Below are 22,127 nucleotides of genomic sequence, written 5' to 3'. Positions count from 1 at the left end.
CGTTAGGCAGTTGCTTGTTACTAGAGAGAAGCAATTTACAAACATGTGACCCTGACTCATTTCTCATTTAAGACCTCGCACCATCTGAAATATTGATTTCCGACCATTGATTCCTGTCCTCAAACCACATAGTTCAGGATTCTCTACCGTCTGTATGGTTTAGATCCTCAAGTCTTGGGACATCCTGTATACAGGGTATTTCACAATTTCTATTACAGGTTTGTAGACTTGTAAAGGGGACTTAGCAGATAAATTTTTAATAAGGAATCCATTTTCAGAACTGTACCCTTTGTACGTAATATAAGTTTAATGATAAAACTACTTTTAAATCTCCCACTTCACGCATCTTCTAATAACACGGCAAATATGAACCTAACATTAAATTTGTCAGTTACTCCTAAAAATATGCTTCATACCTGTTAAATGCGGCGTGGTTACCTTCAAAGTATGCCCTTTTGGAAACTCTACACCGTTGACAGCACTTATTTCTTTCTGGAAAATTGTTTTGGACCCTTTCCTGGATTGGTCTTCGTGATTGCCGGCTTGTTACTACCCTGAATACTATCAAAATTTCTTCCTTTGAAAAGCTGTTGTAACTTAGAGTAAAGAAATAAGTTACTGGTGGTTAGGCCAAGTGTATGCGACAGGTGCCTAATTAAGCTATTAATTTCCATGGTGGACTGCAGTATCATAGAAGGTATGACTTGTCAATAAAAGGCTCCTGTCGTCTGCACTGCAAATTTCTCGCATTCATTACAGATCAGTACTGTGAGACACAGAAGCGCCAAATCGAGTGTGCTGGATCATAGGTAAAAGCACTGGACTGACGGCGTCCCATACTTGAGATTTAGGTTTTCTGTGATTTCTTTACATCGATTATGGTGAATGCTAGCCAGTTTGATGTCTAAGCTTCCTTCCTTTTTTTATTTTGAACCCATAAGCCAGGAAATCTTATAGAGACGCTTACAAAACCCTCGTTCGACTAATACTGGAATACTGCTTGTCAATCTGGGATCCGTACCAGACGGGATACAGAAACACAGAAGATGCAAAGAAGAGCACCACATTTCGTCACAGGTTCATTTAGCAAGTGCGAATGTGTTACGGAGATGATCAACCAACTCTAGTGACAGACGCTCCAAGTAAGGCATTTTGCATTACAATGCATTTTATTGTTGAAGTTCTGAGAGCGTAAGTTCCTAGAAGAGTCAACCAATATATTGTTTCCTGGCGAACAGACCAAAGCCATGAAAATAAAATTAGAGAGATTCGATCTCACACAGAGATTTACCAACTATTTCCCTTCCTGCGACAATTCGCGACGGGAACAGGAAAAGTGGGAAGTGATTATGGTGAATAAGTACCCTCCACCACACACTCTAAGGTGGCTTGCGTAATATAGATGTGGATGTTGATGTAGATGTAGTATCGTTTGCAGCGCTACGGGCTGGTAAATTCATTAATTTGTCAGACCTGATACTGTGTCCTATCCGAATTTCAATGTAGCTGTTATACAGACAGCTCACATTATAAGGATATGGACACACTGCTTCAGAATTTTGTAGACATCCGAAAAAAGTTTGGAAGGTGGCAGGCAGTAAAACTGTCATATCGGACGCTAGAGCCAGAAAAGAGACAGAATGACTTCATACATCACCGATAACAAGGCAGCATCAGGCGGCAACGAACCGGGAGACGTAAATTCTTGTCGGATATAAACGAAAATGACGCCAGTAACGATCCATGGAGAATGTCTCGTATTTCCTCTTTTCCATAACAATTCCATTCTTTCGGGCCAAGTCTACAACTGTTTTTCAAATTTTTGAATTTACGTGTGTACGGGAGGGGGGTTCTGTTGCCGACTTCTCAGATCCCGTGTTTTTAATGTGCTAAATACAAATTCACGTTGACTAATTTCACATTGCAGTTAGTAAATTGTAGTGGAAAGTAAGAAACGAGGTGTGACGACTTGATTTTCTCAACAAAAAAAAAAAAAAAAAATTGAGATGTGCTAACGTTAAAAATGTACTGTTCCTAGCCATGCAATAGACATGGAGGCGTTTCTATCGACGCCTTCATATGTTTCAAGCAATAATTTATTTTTTGTATACATGGGGGAACTTAATACTCTCGGTGACTTTAACTAGGCACTTTCTGTTACCTTTAGCAACTTCAGTCTAAAAGTCATCTTGGTATGGTAACAGAACTCTTCAATATAGCCTTTGATTATCTTAGAGATGATCATACTTAATAAAGTTAGTCGTAATTTTGTCGCTCAACGAAATGAACTTTTTCGACTCAGCATACTAATGGTGGAGCAAAATTGTTTTTATGTTAATATTTTCCATATAAATATTTATGTACATTGTCTACAGTAGACAGTTTAGGGCTTTGTGTTGTTATTTGTTGTACAATTAGGTGTAGTAATAACTGTATTTTTGCAAAGATTTCCCATATATTAGACAGTCCAGCCATTTGCAAAAGAAGTTTGCAGGGAAATAGCTTACGTTTTATGTATAAAACTGTGAATCTCTACTGTTATAACGATAACGTCTGCCTGTTTAACGAAATTATAGTTTAAGCCTTTTCAATAAGACTTTTCGGTGACAAAAATACTGAATATTTATCTACCATTACCTGAATGTAAAAGTTCTACCCTTAGTAATAACGTCAACGGCCGATTGTATAAAGCATTTCACCTTAGATTAATATAGAAAATTATCTCGAATCAAGCTTAACCCGAAAATCTGCATTGTAGGCCTATAAACGTCAGTTCCAGATTATATCGCGGTGAAGTAGGATAAACTTTGACTGGCTAAAATTCAAAGTCAGGTTCAAATGTAATTGTCGGTTTATAATGTAGTGACATTATAACGCTTTTGTTTTGCGCAAATACTAATTGAAATAACTATTATTGACATGTGAATATGTAACTACGCTATTCCTATATTGTTGAAGCTCGGAATGTGTACAAGGTTAGGTTAAGGGACTTAGCAACTATGAAACGCTTATTAATTTTTGAACTATCGAACACGTGAGTAAACTGCTATGTCGTCTGCATGAGCGCTGATGAACAGAGGAGAAATAAGTACTTCTACTTAAGTTGTTTAGCAAGCTGTTATTTATCTAGCGTATTTTGTACCCGTGTTTCGGTAGCTCAGAGCTTGCGATTTAATCTCTCGCGCGAACGAACTCAGGTTAATTCTTGGATTTTTTTTAATTTGATACTACTTTCTCTGCTGTACTGTCCGTAAAGATAATTATAATAAGGCTACGTCTTGAAAACACATCACTCCTTCCGTCTTCCGAGCGTTCTGGGCCACTATGGTAGGCAGCATTCTGTGTGCAAGAAACTTACATGATGTGAATTACGGTATATTGTTTCCTATCGTTAATTTTGCAGATATCTGATTATTCCGGTGTGTCTGCTGAGGACGATAAAGGGCGAGCTCAATCTCTAAATTAAGTGATAAATCATTTAAGCTTGAATAAAAAAAAGTAATGCGCAGCTGTTAGAACTAGTGGTGAGGGAGTACGAATCTGCTGAAACCACGCTTTCTTAGATAAACACTGTACTTCCTTTGGTGGGTCCAAGTTTTGTGTTATACAACAGTGCGGAGTCGTGAACACAGTTCAGTTTATGAACTAACGTCAAAATTGATCTCCAGTCAGCGATATTTACACAGTCGGCCTTCAGTGTCTTCTTGACTCGCTAAGGTATTACGTCAGTTTCCGATATCGCGAAACTGCGTCCGTTTCTCTAGAAGGAGCTACGAAGTTTCTTGTACGATTATAAGTTTAGATTCAACTGCAGTAGTTATACACAATCAAACATAAGTTTTAACAATAAGTGTTAAGATAATATTATACAAGAGAATGTGCATGTGTGAGAAGAATGTAACTCTTGTGTTTGACTTATGTTAAACTGTAATCATTACTTATTAGTTCAATAGCGATGTAGGTACACGATATATAATTGCTAAGAGTTTCTCGTGATAGTTAAATGGCTGGTAATGATATATAGGTGTTAGTATTACAGCTACGGAAAAGTTGACCCACATTGTTTACATTTGTGAGGTCATGTGGCGCTGTTCAGTGCCCTACACATGAAGTCACAAGCCATGTTTTCTTTATGTCTGTGATGTCATTCACAGTCCAAGCATCCACACCTCATATCTTGAAACCATGGCAGGCATTAAAAGGAAACAACCAATCGCAGAATAGTATTTTAGCAGTCACTAAAATGAAACAACCAATCACAGTGTATCTCCTGAGCAGCCATCTTGCCTGTGCTCGAAAGCAACTAAACGAAGTGATATTTTTGCGCCACGTTCAAAAATATTTATCGAAAAACTAACTTCAAGATTGTAACTTGCAGTATTTCTACATCGAAAATATGTCAAAATAACACACACACACACACACACACACACACACACACACACACACACACACACACACACACACACACAATGTTATGATATGGAGCAGCAATAGTGATTGTACAAAGTTCAATCTGTGTACCACGCTTGGTATAGGACACAACAGACGCCAAAATTAATACTTTCCACATCTGAATAGTTCTGTGTTGCTTGCCAAGTGTCACAACGTTCTTCCCACACCTAAAGTATCTGCAAAAATACGTCAGCAACGTAAAAAATGCAATGCTTACATCAAGCGTCACAATGTTATTTTGCATATACACAAGTATCCGTCAAACTGGTGCCTGAAACATGATTGTGAACTGACAAATTAAATTCTCCAGTGCTATTTTCATACATAGATTCTTATAAAACACACATGGATGAAATGTAGCATGCCTCAATAAAGCGGTGCAACAAAACCATGTTATAAAACACACGTGGCTGAAATGTAGCATGCCTCAATAAAGTAGTGCAACAAAACCAATCTGACCAAGCCTACATCTGCAGAAAAGATATGTTACAGAAAATACTATGCTGAGCAGACAGGCACACAAACAAACAGGGTCTCTGAGCTACTGCGAGGCAGTGGAAGAATGTAATTAATTTAATTTTTGGCCTACACTTGGTGTAAGGCGCAGTGGACCCTCAAATCAAATGTTCACACATGTAAATTTTCTATGATGATTGTCAAGTGCCACAGTGGTATCACCACATATAAAATATTTAAATGTTGCTGACGTTTCATTCTGATGCTATGTCATTGGTGAGTCGACAACGAATAGTTATCATATGAAGTTTTTCGGGTCTTTTAGTAATGTTGAAGTTTTTGAAACACCAATTTCGGGAGGAAGAAGATAATGTGTCATGTTCTACACTAGAAAAATGTAACTGATAATAACAACAATCCGGTACTGCTTTTCTTTAGTATTTGAACTACACGTACATGAGGTTGTGTGAAAAACAAGTTTGGAGGTTCAAATGGCTCTGAGCACTATGGGACTTAACTTCTGAGATCATCAGTCCCCTAGAACTTAGAACTACTTAAACCTAACTAACCTAAGGACATCACACACATCCATGCCCGAGGCAGGATTCGAACCTGCGACCGTAGCGGTCGTGTGGCTCCAAACTGTAGCGCCTAGAACCGCTCGGCCACCCCGGCCGGCAACAAGTTTGGAGGTCGGCTGCAATATTTACCAATCAGAACTAAGGGCCCAAGTATCTCTAAAGTGTATATAGACTGTTATTCCCGTAGTCAGGTATTGAATTTTTAAAAAAAGAAAAAAAGGGCTAATCAAACTACGCAGTGTGAAACCACACACAAAGATACACAACATAACCAAAAGATGAACGAACTGACTAGACACTATTTTAGTATGGAAGGTGCAGTGTGGCATAGCAAGCATAGATTTACTTCTGGAAGAGGTCGACTGAATAGCACAACAAACACAAAATATTAGGTCATTTTATTAAAATTTGAACAATCTAAAATACCTAACTTGGAAACCATCTGTATCTACAGGGATGTCGCTATGTACTTGTTACTGTCAGTGAACACTATAACTGTTACCACTTGATCCTATACAGAATGATAGTCACATCTCAGTGTACAATTGACTATAAATTTTGATACTGAGTTGTGACTAATAGTTCTATTAGGTCACAGACAGATCTGAGCTAGGATGATGCTGTCGTCATAGATGATGATTACAGAGAGGGCTGAGATGGACTCTGATGGAAGTAATCTTCCAGCGGTGACGGCACATGGAAACTCTATAGAATGTGTCTATGCCAAAGTCTCTCGTTCGTTGCTATGTCTGGCAGTGACTGTTTTAGCTTGTGGTGCCGTTGTGAGGTACAAACTGTAACCTGGGACGTCACTCTTTGGACGACACCAGAGAAGGAAGAAGGGACTTTGATGATATTTTTATTGTGATTTAACACTTAAACTGCATGTCTTCACAATGCCGGAAAGGACTTCATAATATCAAATGTTTACGAACTTTACAACATGACCAAAGTAGATGGTAGAACAAAGCAGAAATGAAACATATTTAAAGATAATGTTGGAACAAGAGAGATATGAAAAATTTGTACCTCGAAAATACGTTATTTGCCATCAAAATAACGTTATTTATCATAATAAGTAATAATTTCAAGTAAAGACACACACACTCACACACACACACACACACACACACACACACTCACACACACACACACACACACACACACACACACACACACACACACACACACACTCACAGCTTGGTTATCGGAATACACAAGTATAATTTACAGATCTCTATTCATGAACGAAAATTCACGCTTTTCTCCAAAGTAAAATTGTGTTATTTCTAAAATTATGTAAGATATCGAACACAAAACACACGTGGCGCTACTATTGTACATTAATTGTTCTATAATATTAAAAAAAATACATGTGGCTTGTGTATCGGCAGTACTGGTAAAATTAATTGGTTAAGCTTTACTTGTTGATGACAACAGTTCGATTTTTGTACCACGCATTGATAGCACAATGGACGTTCCAATGAACTATTTATGTATCCGAACTGTCTGTATTGCTTATTATAACACACACAGTTCACTTACCGACACTACTTAAATAAATTGTAGTTTAGCGTAAAACATTCGTACCATGCTTTAATACCACACATTCAGTTAATTAAAATACATACGAAATGGTTCTATAACATAGCAAGACCCGCATGAGCACTACTGCTGATGTTACTTACAGCTAAAAGTGCTTTTTTGGCCGATAATTATCAAAGTAAACAACGTTATTCCCACAACTGAATCCGTCAAAATCTCGTCTCTACATCTGATATGAAAGTCAACCAAACATCATGGTGACACTGTGATAGGATATAAACTTCATCTTGCAGTTCAAAATGTTTCTCATCTTCTGCTCTTAATGCTAAGCAGGTAAGGCAGTAATGGTTGACACAAACAAACAGGCAATCATAACCGCACATAACTTGACAGTGTACGTGCCATAAATTAACAACTGGAGTCATCGACTGGATTTTAAAACTGTACGGTAACATCAGTATCTGCTAGTGGAAATATGGAATGGGTGTCAGCTACTGAAGGTGTCAGTTACTAGGAGTGTCAGTTACCGCGCGGTGCCAGCTTCTTGTCGTGTCAGCTGCTGAGGATGTCAGCTAATGATGTTGTCTTCAATGTTACAGTAAAACTGTAAAAAGTTACCGTATCTTACAGTGAAACTGTATACTTACACCATTGATGACCTGCAGCCGTCTAGAACGAAACTAGAATTATGTATTAATTCCTTCACATTTTCACCTGTCCCCGTTGATATGTATCAACTCCCGTCAGCAGCTGAAGGTATTAACATTCTGCCGTCCGGCGACACCACAGTGGTGTCGTGTGCATAGTATCACGCAGTGGCCGGCTACAGTACTTCAGTATCTTTTGCATTCTGATGGTGTTTTGCTTAGGTAACAATAAGTTACACACGTCAACAAGTTTTTTATTTTTATAAGTACTTGTTCACTTTCACCATGGCAGACGAAATAGACAATACGATTATTTACGATGAATGAGTGGACTTCTTGTCTGACGTTCCGGACGACTTGGCCGATTGGGAAGAAGACATTGGATATCAAAAAAAATGAAAGTGAAGCAGAATCGTGGGAAGATATTGAAATACGTCCAAGAAGAATTTGGCGAACGCTTAGGTTGCCAAACTGATTCGGATGATTCAGACGAAGAAGACAGTGCACAGTGGTCTGACTTTGATTTACCGAGGACGAATAATGAATCTGAGGGATCTCCGGGTCCAAACATATTTCCCAAAGATACACAGAGCGTCGAGGATATCGTAGAATTATATATTGGGAACGGTATATTTGGATATACACTCCTGGAAATTGAAATAAGAACACCGTGAATTCATTGTCCCAGGAAGGGGAAACTTTATTGACACATTCCTGGAGTCAGATACATCACATGATCACACTGACAGAACCACAGGCACATAGACACAGGCAACAGAGCATGCACAATGTCGGCACTAGTACAGTGTATATCCACCTTTCGCAGCAATGCAGGCTGCTATTCTCCCGTGGAGACGATCGTAGAGATGCTGGATGTAGTCCTGTGGAACGGCTTGCCATGCCATTTCCACCTGGCGCCTCAGTTGGACCAGCGTTCGTGCTGGACGTGCAGACCGCGTGAGACGACGCTTCATCCAGTCCCAAACATGCTTAATGGGGGACAGATCTGGAGATCTTGCTGGCCAGGGTAGTTGACTTACACCTTCTAGAGCACGTTGGGTGGCACGGGATACATGCGGACGTGCATTGTCATGTTGGAACAGCAAGTTCCCTTGTCGGTCTAGGAATGGTAGAACGATGGGTTCGATGACGGTTTGGATGTACCGTGCACTATTCAGTGTCCCCTCGACGATCACCAGTGGTGTACGGCCAGTGTAGGAGATCGCTCCCCACACCATGATGCCGGGTGTTGGCCCTGTGTGCCTCGGTCGTATGCAGTCCTGATTGTGGCGCTCACCTGCACGGCGCCAAACATGCATACGACCATCATTGGCACCAAGGCAGAAGCGACTCTCATCGCTGAAGACGACACGTCTCCATTCGTCCCTCCATTCACGCCTGTCGCGACACCACTGGAGGCGGGCTGCACGATGTTGGGGCGTGAGCGGAAGACGGCCTAACGGTGTGCGGGACCGTAGCCCAGCTTCATGGAGACGGTTGCGAATGGTCCTCGCCGATACCCCAGGAGCAACAGTGTCCCTAATTTGCTGGGAAGTGGCGGTGCGGTCCCCTACGGCACTGCGTAGGATCCTACGGTCTTGGCGTGCATCCGTGCGTCGCTGCGGTCCGGTCCCATGTCGACGGGCACGTGCACCTTCCGCCGACCACTGGCGACAACATCGATGTACTGTGGAGACCTCACGCCCCACGTGTTGAGCAATTCGGCGGTACGTCCACCCGGCCTCCCGCATGCCCACTATACGCCCTCGCTCAAAGTCCGTCAACTGAACATACGGTTCACGTCCACGCTGTCGCGGCATGCTACCAGTGTTAAAGACTGCGATGGAGCTCCGTATGCCACGGCAAACTGGCTGACACTGACGGCGGCGGTGCACAAATGCTGCGCAGCTAGCGCCATTCGACGGCCAACACCGCGGTTCCTGGTGTGTCCGCTGTGCCGTACGTGTGATCATTGCTTGTACAGCCCTCTCGCAGTGTCCAGAGCAAGTATGGTGGGTCTGACACACCGGTGTCAATGTGTTCTTTTTTCCATTTCCAGGAGTGTATTAGCAACGAAACCAACAAGTACCACAGTCTAAATTGCAATAGAAGGAAAGTGGATAAAAATGCCAAATTTGTCGACGTTACGGGACTCGAACTTAGAAAATTGTTTGGGCTTGCTATCCTTATAGGAATTGAAAAAAAGCAAGGATCGATGGTTATTGGTCAACGAATCCGTTGATAGACACATCGATATTTAGCAAAACGATATCCCGCAACTGTTTCAGACAAATTTTATCATTTTTACATTTTTATGACAACAACAATAAACCGGATAAAGCCGACAGGCTTTTCAAAATGCCATTCGAAATTCATTGCTTTTCAAAAAGTTTAAAGAAATATTTAATCTACGTCAAAACATCTCAATTGATGAAGGAATGATACCGTGGCATGGACGGTTAAATTTTAAAGTTTACATTCCGTCGAAAATTTAGAAATGTGGCATACTCATTCGGATGCTGTGTGATTCGAGTACGGAATACATTTTCTCATTCAAGATATATTCGGGCGCTGGACAGCCTTTAGCAAAAACAGTGATGGAACTACTGACACCTTCTTATGGAAAGTGGCGTGACCTCTACATGGATAATTATTATAACAGTGAAGAACTTGCAGAGAAGTTACTTTAAAAGAAAATTCGAGTTTGAGGAACGATACGGCAAAATAAAGGATTTCCGGAAAAATTAAAGAGCGTAAAAGTCAATGTGTTTGAAAATTCTCATCAACGGAAAGGTGACAAGCGGTCGGTGGCAAGCCAAGTAATCCGAATTAGCGCTGCTCGCGTCACCCGAATAAATTTGTACGAGACGTGCGGACGGTAAAGTGTTAATATATAATTCTAATTTTGTTCTAGACGGCTGCAGGTCATCAATGGTGTCTGTTCTTTCGGACATCAATGGTGTCTATCCTTTCGGACATGTCCGAAAGAACAGACACCATATCCATGTAAGTATATAGTTCTGGCAATACCGGCCATGACCTTCTTTTTCTGTGCGGATGCATACGTATTAGCCGAACTCTTACGGGACTTGGTAAGAATGTCTTCCACGAGTAATGAGTGTGTTGGATAGGGACACTACGAATGTAGTGTGTGGACATATAAGGTGAGAATGTGGGTCTCGCGGGAGGCGTGCGCGAGATGGTCCCTGCAGTCGCACTATCCTCTATGCCCTTGGTGGCTCAGATGGATAGAGTGTCTGCCATGTAATCAGGAGATCCCGGGTTCGAGTCCCGGTCGGTGCACACAGTTTCACCTGTCCCCATTTATATATATCAACGCCCCTCAGCAGCTGAAGGTATTAATAGATAGTTCTAAGTGATAATATAACAAGTTGTTTCATATTACAGCAAAACTGTAACTGCACACCCTCCATGTTTAAGAGGAACTATAACAAGTTGCTTGTCCATGTCACAGGAAAAACAGTAACAAGTTAGCCCATATTATACCAATTTCCAGTGCAACCGTTTTCCAATGTAACTATTTCGGTACTGTTGGGTGGGGCAATGATGATCAGTTGACATAGTCACTGTCATTAGCCCACATGTGCCTCTATCTCGATTTGGTGAAATATAACATACACTCCTGGAAATGGAAAAAACAACACATTGACACCGGTGTGTCAGACCCACCATACTTGCTCCGGACACTGCGAGAGGGAATGTGTCAATAAAGAGCAATTCGGCGGTACGTCCACCCGGCCTCCCGCATGCCCACTATACGCCCTCGCTCAAAGCCCGTCAACTGCACATACGGTTCACGTCCACGCTGTCGCGGCATGCTACCAGTGTTAAAGACTGCGATGGAGCTCCGTATGCCACGGCAAACTGGCTGACACTGACGGCGGCGGTGCACAAATGCTGCGCAGCTAGCGCCATTCGACGGCCAACACCGCAGTTCCTGGTGTGTCCGCTGTGCCGTGCGTGTGATCATTGCTTGTACAGCCCTCTCGCAGTGTCCGGAGCAAGTATGGTGGGTCTGACACACCGGTGTCAATGTGTTGTTTTTTCCATTTCCAGGAGTGTATAATGAGGCGTCGCATGGCGACGGTGGAATTTTCTAAATAATGTAATTCGTTGTCTTTGGGCGGCAAACAGAAAAATACAGATAGATATGCGATCCTTCACTATTTTGTTCGCTGGAGAACAAATGAAGCCTTGAGCGCTAAAAAGACTTGTACTGTTTTTCTCAAGTAAGACGGACGCAGATTTGTGGCAGTCTGATCTAATTTTTACTAAATGTATAAAAACGTGTTATGTCTAAGTTTGAGTGAAGTGTAAAGAACTGTTATAACTTACCGTGACGACGCACGAGAGACTCAAAGAAGACAATGGCTATATAAAAGAGCGCTCAGTGGACATGATACGGACATAAAAATCTACCGTCATTGTAGTACTAAGCTTAAGGTACGATATATGTTTTAGTTTATAATAAATATTTGTTCTGGGAATACTGAATCATTTAGCAGTGCTCATTCCTATCATCTCCTCAGTATTATTTTCATTTTAATTATGCATTTTCATAAGATTACAGACACGGAGATCAGCAGTCCAATGTGCGTTTACATTGATAAAAAGAAAACTGTTTTATCGTCTTTTTGCATCAGCTTTAATATTGAATTTCCCTTTTGTGTGATGTTACAGTTGTTTTTGCGCCCTTAAGAACTTTCTGGTCCCTTAGGAAATTGTTTTGTCTTAACAATAACTTCACAACCGGGTATGATCGTATCTACGGTCATGAAGTAATTAGAAAGACGATAATGCGATTTCTTAATCAATAGCACGCTAGTTGTGACTGCCTCAAGCCACGCGAAACTGCAAGTAAAAACTATTCACATCTCATAATGCAATATTTTATGACAATGGTCAATCCACGATTCTTGCGCCAATTGTGGTTGATAAAACAGTAAGCTAAATCTTAATTTCCAACTTTCCATTGAATAACAACATCACTTTTATTTTGTAACATCACACTTGGCGCCCGAACAGGGACGTGACCAAAAATTAGTTCAAATTCTTGGAAAATTTTCTATGTGCTTGTGTTAATAAATGTTCTGTCGTTTCATGTACACATCATCTCTCTGTGAGTAAGACAGAAAATACGCTGGTCGATAACGCAGTTTAATTATCGAGAGAAAGGAAAAGAAAAGAGACGCGAATTTGCTGAGACAACCTAGTGCAAACCAAGCCATCAAAAAGTAAGTCAGAATTTTGCATACGCAGTGTAGTGCTTCAGTAGCAACGTTGCTTTTCCAAGTCGATCCACATCCTTTCTATCTCCTTCCCGCTATAGAAAATCTGCTCTATTTTATCTTTCAAAGTAAAATTATTCGTAGTCTGATAATAGAAATTATTTCTCCCCATTGTTAGTATAGCTGTATTACATTTTCAACATGGTGGATAGTGTGTGCAATTTGCAGTGAAGAGCATCTTCATTCATTTGTCTGAAACGTTTAGGTTCCATCTTGTCTTCTCGCCAGCTGGAATTTCATTTGTTGCTCAGGCGTGAGCGGTGCTCTTAACGGACTCACCACGTCACTGACAAACGACGAAAGCCTTACGTAGCACGTGATTTACTGACGAAAATGGCAGATAGTAAACAGAGACAGGTGACAACAGGAGACGGGAGTGAAGACTGGAAACTGGACTAGCCATGTCTGTAACAGGGGAAAGTGACCCTAAAGTCCAAATTCTTCCCGCTGCAGCTACAAATGACCTCGGTGCGTTAATGGAAATGCTGAAACAGCAGTTTAACGCAGTAAATGAGACTATAAAAACACAAAATGAGACTGTTAACGCCCGATTAGATGCAGTAAAAACACAAAATGAGACTATAAAAACACAAAATGAGACTGTTAACGCCCGATTAGATGCTGTAAGCGAATCAGTAAAAACACAAATTGAGGCTGTTAACGTCCGATTAGATGCTGTAAGCGAATCATTAAAAACACAGCTAGGCACAATCAAAACAGATCTGCATAAAGAAATTACGGCTGAATTAAATACCCATTTGGGTGAGGTGCAAACTAAGATCAGTGATCAAATTCAGAAAATGCAGAAACAGGTGAAAAGTGAAATAGCTGAAGTATCTGGAACATTAAACACAAAAATTGAGGCAGCTACCAAAGAAATAAACTCAGTTAGAAATGCAGTATCTGACATTGAAGGTGTAGTGGAGGATCTGTCGAGGCAGATAGACTCAATCAATATTGAAGAACAGGTTAAGAGCACCGTGAAAGCACACGCGGAGGCATTGTCGGAACACTACGCGGAATGGATAAAGGGTAAAGATATTTTTATCGAAAAGAAGGTCAGGGAGGAGCCTAGGGAGACTGTCAAGGATGTAACTTATGAAATCTTAGCTGCTCCTGGTAAGTCTGGAGACACAGTGGTTTCTGAATTGGGACAGATTCGGAGGACACTTACACGGGATCTTCCCGAGTGGAAGCAGCAAGTAGTGGACGAAGTCAGAAGGCTGAGAAACTGGGTAGAAAATCCGCACACGCGTACGCAAACTATAGGGAACAACTCTTTAGACGGTGACGAATGTCAGTCAACTCCTTATTGTTCACCGCCTGATTACATGCAAAACAACAGTCCTGTTGAGTCCCGAGTAGGGAAAATAAATGATCCGCCCACAATCGTGAGTTTAATGCAAGAGGAAAGTGTGATTAAGCATCGCACTTTTCCTGTTTTTCATCCGCAGAAGCGAGAAATACACCCCATCGTGTTCCTAAAGAATTTTTCCGGCATATTTCCCAGGAGCTGGACAGACGGACAGCGTATTCAGTTCGTCACTGGCTTTATTTGTGGTGATGCAGCATTATGGGGAACGGAAATGGTAGACATGTGTAGGAATTATGAAGAGTTTGAGAAAATGTTCTTGGCAAAATAGTGGAGTAATGGGGTACAGCAGAGATTAAGGAAGGAGGTGTATGGTGCGGAGATTTTCAATGAGAAGCATGGAAGTCTCCGGCGATACTTCGAGAAGTATCTAGCAAAAATTAAGTTCTGGGATTCTCCGATTTCTTCCAAGGACGTAATTATGATTCTCAAAAGCAAACTCCCTGTGTCTATTAGAGAGAAACTAGTAAATGTGTCCGAAGAAGACACGGATGTATTCCTTTCTGTGTTGGATTCCTTAGATTTAATTAGCGAGGATGTGCGCTCCAAGGTTGGCAGCGGCAAATTCTTCCCTGGCAGCCAGCAGAATGCATCGCACGCGGACAACAATGCGCCGAAGGAGAGAGCGAGCTACTGCGACCGCTGTTGCCAACCTGCCAGCCGTTATGAAAACGCAAACGGCAATAACTTTAAATGGAAGCAGAAAACCAATTACAGTAATCAGCAGAGATACCACCCAATTTACAACCACCAGGTACAACATCATTACCGAAACCCACCCTTTAATTCTGCGCCTGAGCAGTATGGAAATTCTCCACAAACGATTGGTAATTTTTCAAATGGGCCAGTGTACAATCAAAGTTATAGGTCGAAAAATAGCAAGTGGCATGGGCAAGGCGGAGGCCACCCAGCACATCAGAACAACTTTTCACAGAACAGAGGACCGCGGAACAATTTTCAAACGGTACCAAATGCGAACTTTCCTTCACAAGGAAATGGTTCTGCCGGCAACCAAAAGATCGGGCGACAGCCGCCGTCTCAAGTATTTTATTCACAAGTGAATGCACCCAGTGGATTTTACCCCTTTACACCGGCATTTGTACCACCATAACCAGCACCAATATGAAACGGAACAAACACTTAAGGCTATGAATGACAAACAGATTAAACATCCTGCGGAAAATTAGAGGCAGCGCCTTTCAGCCTCCAAGAGGTCGCTGCGGATTTTGAGTGGGGGTACTAACGAATACTCTGATTCTGAGTATGTTAATGCGATACGGTACGACCATGAGACCGACTTACGAGATGACCTTGCACCTGACCTAGAAGCTCAAGACATTAATGACATTTATGATGAACAGGTCCAGGCTTCGATTAAGATTTCTATTGCCAACATTCCTGTCACAGCCATTGTTGATACAGGAGCAAACATCAATGTGATGTCATCATGTCTCTTCAGACAGGTGTCTTCTGTTTCAAAAGTTTTATCATTGCCGATTCAGGGCTGCTCCATATCGGGAGCGATTGGTCCATTGAAACAGAGAGTTAGTTTACAGACACAGCCTCAACTGCAGATAGAATTTGTTTCGGTTTCCTGCCTCTTGCGTACTGGAAATTTCCTTGTGTGAACTGTTAATGATAAGTATTGTGTTGAACAGCGCACGGACTTCATGGTAACGGCTACTACATGTAAACTTTAAGTATTAAATGCTATGTATGGAAAAATTGTTTATAGTGATGGACATGAACTGATATTTCTTCAACAAGCTGAAGCAGGAAATTAAGGTTGCAGATAGAATTTCAATTTAGCTTTAAGTTAGTATAAAAAAAAAATGTGCTTGCGAGGCGATTGCCTGGAGCTATATAAATATGTGAAGGTGAGAAATGGAGGAGGATGCGTAAATAAGCACTTCTCTCAAGGTACAAGAAGATTTATAGATTTATTTTTAGTAATGTAAGTACTTGAAGTTCTGTTGTAAAAGCCCAAATTACCTGCTTAAAAAAAAAAAAAGGTACATGTTCAAACAGTCCAGACAGTGGACAGGAGTAGAAGAAATAGCTTAAAATTCAGTTAAAGCGTGCTGTTAAATGGAAAAACAAGTGGTAACCCACATGTGTTCACGAAAGGAGACAATAAGCTGTAGTAAACTAAGTTAGGTGAAATACAGTACAAATAGAGGAAAACCATGAAGCATCAATAATGTAGCGTAAGTACTCCACGAGGCCATTAATTGCTATGAAAGTAAACTACTTCCCTGTGATCTGAGCCCAATGTAAAGAATATATGAGGAATGTTAGCTGATGAATTGATTTCAGTAGAATCAAGGTACTAAATAACCACACAGCAAGCCCCCTGTATCATAAATAAGTCCAAGTAAAGATCTTCAGAAGATTTGTAGTGTAATCTAGCGACCATTCAATACCCTAATTGAAGGCTAATCTAAAGAACAAGCAATTCAGTGATATTTAAACTTAATACTGACTATAACCAGAGTAAGACGTAGAAGTAGCAAAGCATGCTGTAATGAAAGAGGTTGAAATTTATATATGTGCCTATGTTTATTATGATAATTTGATTTACATGCAGATTTTATTGCAAAAATGTCTCCTAAGACACTCCTCTTATGAAATCCATTTTCCTTGTGCCCGTTCCTTTTGATCCTGGTTCATTAACCCAGACCAAGGGTCGACTTGTAAAACGCACGTGTGCTTCGAGGCAAAGCAGTGCTTATGAGAAATGAGACACGTAGCATGATGAACTTCGCTAGCTTTGGTAATGTTTGTTATGGACCGATTGCGTAAACCCAGTGAACTGTCGGTAATTCCATTCATGCGAAAAATAGTAGACACGCGTTACCATATTTTTTTATTAACAGAGAACGATTGCTGAGTACATGAAGCGAAGAGGGAGACCTATTGTTATCCAGTCTGCCCTCAAATATAAAAACAAATTTGGCAAGCACAAAAAAAAAAGATTCAGCGTTAAATGCGTACTCGTTAAGTAGTAGATATGCTGCGTGGCAGTAGAAAATGATCTTGGGTGCACTAAAGAATAAATGCAACGAGTGTTGCGAAACCTGTAGTTTTCATAATGAGGAGATGAGCCCTTAAAAGAAAGTTTGAAAGAATATTTTTAGGTTCACTAGTGAAAGTAAACCTTGAGATATAAAGAGTCCATTCATAAAGCAGTTGTTCACTGGACTTAACAAAAGGAGTGACCATTAATTGTAAATATTAGCTCGTAAGTGATCTTTTGTAAATAGTAGAATATAAGTCTTTCTGTACCAATGGAGGAAACCTGCAAAATTAATTGTTTTGTAAATGAACTCCATCGGTGAAGGAACTAAGCACGAATGCTGTGTGAAGATGCACACTAAAGTGCGACGTGCATCATAAAAATAACTGTTCACTGTATATTGGTGGTAGTGTTGTACTGCAAGTGTAAAAAGAAGTCAAGGCTACGACAACAGGTGCAACGCAAAGTTCAGTGTTGTTCTAAGTGCAGCGACAGCTAAAACATTCGTCGTCACTTACCTGTGAGCCTCATGGGAGGCAGTTGACAGAGAAGTATGGAGGCAGCTTCAGTGTCTGGCTCCTCCGATGGAAAACGCGCGCGAGGTGTTTGTATCGATGCACTCTTGTGATACGAAGTGCACAAAAAAAAAGGAGCACTCAACGACCAGCAGCTCTGTTACAGCCTGAGCGCGAACGGATACTGAGTGTTGGAGCTCACGCAACACTGTGCAGCTGCTGTGAGTGGCTGACGTGTGGGTGACGAAACAATCCAAACTTTAAACTGCTAACCGCTATGACTTCCATCGTACATACTGGAGGAAAGACATTTGTACACTTGTGTGACTACATCTTCATATGTAAATTAAGCGATTTTCTTGAGTTGAAGTTAAGATGAGTGAGAAGTAGATTGTTAGATTACTCAGACCTTAAAGCCATTAATACCGGCACTCCTGAACACTGCTAAAATGAATTATAATCCTGTCTCTTGATGGACAAAGAAAATGAATGTGCACTATAGGAAGACCCTAAACTCCAGACCAGTCCCGATCCTTAACAAATGTACCCAATAGGTTGTAAGTTATACTAATAATTTTCCACTTCTTCTGTTTCATATTGTAAATAAAAACCCGGGAAGCCACTTGAATTCCTGGCACCACAGTGGAAAGGACAGATGTACTGCATGATGAACGCCGTAGACAGCTAACACAGAAAGTGAAAGCATCACGAAGTGTAGTGCTACGTTATTAAACTGTAATTGAACCACAATGAGTCAACAGATGCTCGAACATTGTCCACTCTAGTTTAGTGAAAATAAGCACTCACTGTACTCATGTATTAGTTGTTAAGCTCAAGAGAAAGTAATTTCTGAATTCTATCCCCTGAAGAGAGAAATGAACGTTCACTTATTGTTATAAGCAAATATGGACCAAACTTAAATATGCACATAAATGTTAATCTTGGTATTATGGAATGAAGTGACTAATGAACAAAGAATGAAAAACTTTATTTTGAAAAATGGTAAATATCTGATATATGTTTATAAATGTAATTTCAATTTAAATACATAGTACGCCAGTAACATTATGTAAATGTCACACCAAAAATCACGAATATCTCATGAGGACATGAGGATCGAGGTAATCCTTCGGCATTCCCTCTCTCCTCATGGGAGGCAATGTGATATTCGCTATTTTTGACTACATTAAAACAGCAAATACGAGTAGTTAATACTTTCAGCCAGAAGGCAGATACTTGTTTGTAAATAATGATTAATGTATGGCGACGGTGGAATTTTCTAAATAATGTAATTCGTCGTCTTTGGGCGGCAAACAGAAAAATACAGATAGATATGCGATCCTTCACTATTTTGTTCGCTGGAGAACAAATGAAGCCTTGAGCGCTAAAAAGACTTGTACTGTTTTTCTCAAGTAAGACGGACGCAGATTTGTGGCAGTCTGATCTAATTTTTACTAAATGTATAAAAACGTGTTATGTCTAAGTTTGAGTGAAGTGTAAAGAACTGTTATAACTTACCGTGACGACGCACGAGAGACTCAAAGAAGACAATGGCTATATAAAAGAGCGCTCAGTGGATATGATACGGACATAAAAATCTACCGTCATTGTAGTACTAAGCTTAAGGTACGATATATGTTTTAGTTTATAATAAATATTTGTTCTGGGAATACTGAATCATTTAGCAGTGCTCATTCCTACCATCTCCTCAGTATTATTTTCATTTTAATTATGCATTTTCATAAGATTACAGACACGGAGATCAGCAGTCCAATGTGCGTTTACATTGATAAAAAGAAAACTGTTTTATCGTCTTTTTGCATCAGCTTTAATATTGAATTTCCCTTTTGTGTGATGTTACAGTTGTTTTTGCGCCCTTAAGAACTTTCTGGTCCCTTAGGAAATTGTTTTGTCATAACAATAACTTCACAACCGGGTATGATCGTATCTACGGTCATGAAGTAATTAGAAAGACGATAATGCGATTTCTTAATCAATAGCACGCTAGTTGTGACTGCCTCAAGCCACGCGAAACTGCAAGTAAAAACTATTCACATCTCATAATGCAATATTTTATGACAATGGTCAATCCACGATTCTTGCGCCAATTGTGGTTGATAAAACAGTAAGCTAAATCTCAATTTCCAACTTTCCATTGAATAACAACATCACTTTTATTTTGTAACATCACAACTCCCAGCCAAAATGGTGGCAGAAGGCACCATTCCATCTTCAAAGTATGAGCTTCCCAATTGCTAGCCAGCTGAAGAAATATATGTGCTGAGCAAATGTTTTTTTTCTGTCGCTAGTCTAATGGACATTTGGCAACATTGTAGGAAGCTTTAGGTAGGTAGTATGTGACTGTCGATGAACTCCTGGAGTGGTTCAGAACTACCCTACTATATTCACTTGATATCTTTTTGTCATTTCCAATAAATAATTTGAATGATTCTCACTGGTTAGGTATAATACTGGGTTATCAGAATTATGATTTGATTCTAGGAAGGTCGTTCCATGTTGAATCTACAGCAAATCACATATTTTACGTTACAAATTATATATGCTTCAATCACTATGGAAATTAATGTGTACTGGCAGTAGCACTGGCTAACTAACTACGAGGAAACGCGGCCGCTTTATGGTTCGCAATAACTCTTGGTTCCTGTCTCACTGAAGGAGATGCTAATGAATTCCCAGGAATATATACACAGCTTGATTTCTTGACACCAGAAGAAGAAGCAATCTTAATTAATGGCATTGATGAAATGCCATGGGATTTATCTCAGAGTGGCCGTAGAAAGCAGGATTTTGGACCAAAGTGCAATTTTAAGAAGAAGCGTCTGCAGTTGAGTGAGTTTAATGGTTTCCCAGAATTCACAAAGTTTGTGCAAGAGCATTTTGAGACTGTACCATTATGATCACTGTATAAAACAATTGAACAGTGCTCCTTGGAATATGATCCAATACGTGGTGCATCAGCTGATCCTCATATTCATGACTGCTGGATATGGGGTGAGCGTATTGTTACTGTTAATCTTCTGTCAGACAGTATGTTGACATTTACAAAATACAGAGGTGATATTAAGCGATATAATTTGTGCTGCGCATTTGAGTGTCGTCCAGTTGTCCTTGGTCCTCTAGACTGTTGTAAACAAGAAGATTGTGTAGTTCGTGTACCCATGCCAAGGCGATCTCTCTTGGTGATTTATGGTCCAGCACTGTATGGTTGGGAACACTGTGTTTTACGTGAAGACATTTCAGAAAGAAGGGTGTGTATTGCTTATCGGGAGTTCACTGCACCATATCTTAAAGGTGGGCAACATGAAGAGAAGGGGAGCGAAATTTTGAATGCTCCAACAATTTCTGGGACCATAGGATAATGTCACAGGAATCATGATCATGGGCACAGAAGCTCTTACATTTTACCTCCAAGAAGAGAGAAAATTTATACACAGGTAACTTTCCTGCAGATGCACAACATTAACCATTGGAAGAAGTCTGTATATGTACGATTTAACAGCTTAATTAAGAGCAAGTATATACTTTCTCATTTTACTGCATTACGAAAAACTGTGTGTTCTTACCATTTACACTGCACATAAAATGTTGTCAGAGTATCTTACGATTGACATCTAGCATATTTTTACATCATTTATTCTAAAAAAATATTAGAATGTGTTGTGTATACGTGATAAATTAAATTTATTGATCCTGTTAAAAAAAAAAAAAAAAGCAGAGTAAATTCACGGACGTCCTGAGGGGCCTGTTCAAAGAACTGGGTATACTAACTACTGCCTCTCAGTATATTTACTCCTTAATGAAATTTGTCCTAAATAATAAATCTCTTTTTCCAACAAACAGCTCAGTTCATACATACAATACCAGGAACAAAAATGATCTGCACAAGGACTTAAAAGCACTTACTTTAGTTCAAAAAGGGGTCCACTACTCAGGAACGCTCATCTTCAATAATTTGCCAGCAAACATACAAAATTTAGTTACAAATAAAGATCAGTTTAAAAGGAGCCTGAAAGACTTACTAGTGGCAACTCCTTCTACTCCATTGATGAATTTTTTAATAGGAACAAATGATGTATATATTCACACTATTAGTATTGTTATTTCAGCTTAACAAAAATTGACATGTTCCACATCCACGAGGATCTCCTCAGTACCGATCTATGGAACGAAAAACTAATCTAATCTAATCTAATCCTACACTGTTTATCAC

General features: G+C 40.2%; 1 pseudogene; it reads left to right on the top strand.

Moving 5' to 3' along the window:
- Window positions 1–2,237: 2,237 nt before the first annotated feature.
- On the top strand, window positions 2,238–21,293 carry LOC126470877 (alpha-ketoglutarate-dependent dioxygenase alkB homolog 4-like; annotated as a pseudogene).
- The last annotated feature ends 834 nt before the right edge of the window (window positions 21,294–22,127 follow it).

This window comes from Schistocerca serialis, chromosome 3 (assembly GCF_023864345.2).
Source record: "Schistocerca serialis cubense isolate TAMUIC-IGC-003099 chromosome 3, iqSchSeri2.2, whole genome shotgun sequence".
In the NCBI taxonomy this organism is placed as follows: Eukaryota; Metazoa; Arthropoda; class Insecta; order Orthoptera; family Acrididae; genus Schistocerca; species Schistocerca serialis.
The sequence above is the reverse complement of the archived record's forward strand: the minus strand, read 5'-3'. Positions and strand labels throughout refer to the sequence as shown.